Here is a 3964-nt window from a genome sequence, read left to right as displayed (position 1 = left end):
CCGCTTTTTTATATCATCAGAAGTCTTGCCTATATAAAATAGGCCACAGTTGCAGTTTAACATGTATACCACATATTTAGTTGTGCAAGTAAGGTAGTGCTTAATTCTGAACAACTCATTGGTATGTGGGTGCCGGAATTGGCTGCACTGGAGCATCGAATTGCACGTGACGCAGCTAGGTCATTTGAAGGATCCTTTTTTAGTTGAAGTAGTTCCTCTGCTATAGCTGTTGATGGGATCTGTCCTCATCAAAATGTCCTTTAAGTTCCTCCCTCTTTTGTAGCCAATTCTTGGCGGACCATACCCACGGTATGGTAATGAGGAATCGGACTCAATGATGTCCCATCTTTCTTTCAGGGTCATTCCTAATGTTCTTGTATTAGGAGAGTAGCTAGTGATGAAATTCACTCTATTCTTAGAATTCCTATCAGTATGGTTAACGGTGATATCCAATCTTGCTTCTTTGATCAAGTGGTTCTTGTAGCCTCTGTTCCTGAATCTTTCTTCCATGTCTTCCAGTTTGGTATCCCTTCTAGTACTTGAGGTGTTGTTCCGAATCACCCGCAACAGTTGTGCCTTAGGTATTGCTCTTATTAATGATTTCGGATGATAGCTGGATGCATGGAGCAGTGTGTTGCGGTCAGTTTCTTTCTTGAACAGGGTGGTACCTAAGCCAGTTGCTTCCTTGTAGATTCTGAGGTCTAAAAAGTCTACTTCCATGTAGCTTGACACCTCTTTCAGTTTTACCTGGTCCCCAATGGAGTTCAGGGTGGTCACCCATTCTTGGAACGATTCCATTGACCCACGCCAGACCACGATAATATTGTCGATGTACCGTTTGTAAAAGAATACCTGGTCATGGTCATATACTTTAAAGATGTTCTCTGCCATATGCTCCATAAAGAGGTTAGCGAAGGCTGGGGCCATGTTGGAGCCCATGGCTGTTCCCATCAGCTGGAGGTAAAACCTCTTCTCGAACTTGAAGTAATTCAGTTTCAGACAAAGAGATAATAGATCAATTATAAATCCAACCGGTGGTCCCACATAGGGATATCTCTCCAGACACCTAGTCACAATGTTCATACCCAATTCGTGAGGGATAATCGTGTAGAGGCTTGCCACGTCTAGGCTGGCACGTACGTCACCTGGTTGTACCTCGGTCAGTGTGGTCAAATCCTTAATCAGTGCAGACAAGTCCCTCAGATAAGATCTCATATTAATCACCATGGGCTGTAGAATGGAATCTATGTAAGTTGCCAGAGGCTGTAACAGTGATCCACGGGCAGAGACAATCGGTCTTCCAGGTGGATGGTCCAGCTGTTTATGAATTTTTGGTATTGTATACAAGATGGGTCTTATCGGGTAGTCCGTGATCAGCCAGTACCGCAGGCTAGAATTTATCCAGTTCATCTGTGCCCCGTGTTTAATCAGGGTGTCAATTTGTATTTTATAAGTTACAGTCGGATCACAGGGCATTGCCCTATACGTGGCTGCATCAGCCAGTTTCTCAATTTTATAGTCCTGATAGTCCTGCAGGACTATTGCACCACCCTTATCCGCTGGGCGTATAATAATCGAGTTGTCAGCCATTAGGGTACGTACAGCCTCCCAGTCAGTGGAGGTCATATTGTTTCTAAACCATGTTTGGCAGCCTTCGTCCAGTTTTTGTTGTATAATCCTAGTTTACATTCTGATACTGGGGTTAGTAGTGGGTGGGTCAAATGAGCTTGGCTTCTTAAAGAGATTTTTGTTGTCATCCAGAGTTTTCCCTTGAAAAAAGTCACCAAGCTTAAGTTGCCTCTGGAATCTCATAGTATCAATGTAAGTATAAAATTCATTAGTGGCAGTGGTGGGACTCGTCTGCACTGATTAAGGATTTGACCACACTGACCGAGGTACAACCAGGTGACGTACTTGCCAGCCTAGACGTGGCAAGCCTCTACATGATTATCCCTCTCGAATTGGGTATGAACATTGTGACTAGGTGTCTGGAGAGATATCCCTATGTGGGACCACCGGTTGGATTTATAATTGATCTATTATCTCTTTGTCTGAAACTGAATTACTTCAAGTTCGAAAAGAGGTTTTACCTCCAGCTGATGGGAACAGCAATGGGCTCCAACATGGCCCCAGCCTTCGCTAACCTCTTTATGGAGCATATAGAAGAGAACATCTTTAAAGTATATGATCATGACCAGGTACTCTTTTACAAACGGTACATCGACGATATTATCGTGGTCTGGCGTGGGTCAATGGAATCGTTCCAAGAATGGGTGACCACCCTGAACTCCTTTGGGGACCAGGTAAAACTGAAAGAGGTGTCAAGCTACATGGAAGTAGACTTTTAGACCTCAGAATCTACAAGGAAGCAACTGGCTTAGGTACCACCCTGTTCAAGAAAGAAACTAACCGCAACACACTGCTCCACGCATCCAGCTATCATCCAAAATCATTAATAAGAGCAATACCTAAGGCACAACTATTGCGGGTGATTCGGAACAACACCTCAAGTACTAGAAGGGATATCCAACTGGAAGACATGGAAGAAAGATTCAGGAACAGAGGCTACAAGAACCACTTGATCAAAGAAGCAAGATTGGATATCACCGCTAACTATACTAATAGGAATTCTAAGAATAGAGTGAATTTCATCACTACCTACCCTCCTAATACAAGAAAATTAGGAATGACCCTGAAAGAAAGATGGTAGTCGCACCACCAAGTTCAGTGAATAATTTTCTTTATTGAGCCAAGATCAAAAAAATCAGCAACGTTTCGGACACAAGTCCTTAATCTTGCATAACAAACAGACACTGATTCACTTCTTATATACCCAAAATAAGTCACACCTGCACAGCTAATTGTAACACCTGAGAAGTCAGGTATAACATTAACAGCCAAATGCTGCCACCATGTGGTCAACTACAAACATCACACTTATCTAAATACTTTTAATTTAACTATTACTTATCCAGCAATTAATTAATACATAGTCTAAAATATATCTATGTACAGTGCAGACTCTCAAGCAGTATATTATTTTCACTTATTCCTTTATACTACATATTAGCAAAGATAGATGTAAACATTTTATTTAATAAAGATTTTCATATAGATTTCTACAGAAAAATTGACCAATCTAATTCTTTATTCATGCCCCCTGGAGATAATGTCCCTAATTCATAAATCCAATATGCTTCACGTTTTTGTAATAATTTAATTCTATCACCCCCTCTTCTAGGATGTTGTACTTGTTCCAAAATCTGGAACCTTAATTGGCTTAGATTATGCCCTGCAGACAAAAAATGATGGGCAACTGGGGCATCCTTTTTCTTGGTTCTAATACTACTTTTGTGTTGGACTATACGTTCTTTGACGCACTGGGAGGTCTCGCCCACATAACCCAGCCCACATGGGCATTTAATCAAATATATCACAAAATCAGTATTACAGGTATAATGCCCCTTAATGAAATATTTTTTGCCAGTACTTGGATGACTGAATGTTGGCCCTTTAATAATACTATTACAATTTGAGCACCCTAAACAGGGAAAACTACCCAGATTTTTCTTACCAAAATAAGTTTGAACTGGTCTCTTAGATGGACCAATATCTGCCCGTACCAGAACATCTTTTATGTTTTTTCCTCGTTTAAAAGCTGGCATAGGGGGAATCTTAAATTCCTGAATATTAGGATTACAAGTGCTCAAAATGTGCCAATGCCTACGAATAATCTTCATAACCTGTTGGTTCCAAGGGGCAAATTGACTTACAAAAACTAGTCTAGGGTTTTTTTTAACATCATCCATCACAGGTTTTTTCTTTTCCAATAACAACTCTCTAGGGGTGTTTAATGCATTCCTAAATTCAGTCTCAATTAATTCACATGGATATCCCCTTTGAAGGAAGCGATCTCCCATTTCTTTAAGCCTGTCCTTAACCACTGTTTCATCAGACACAATAC

This window comes from Bombina bombina, chromosome 1 (assembly GCF_027579735.1).
Source record: "Bombina bombina isolate aBomBom1 chromosome 1, aBomBom1.pri, whole genome shotgun sequence".
Lineage (NCBI taxonomy): Eukaryota > Metazoa > Chordata > Amphibia > Anura > Bombinatoridae > Bombina > Bombina bombina.
This window is presented reverse-complemented; position numbering follows the sequence as displayed.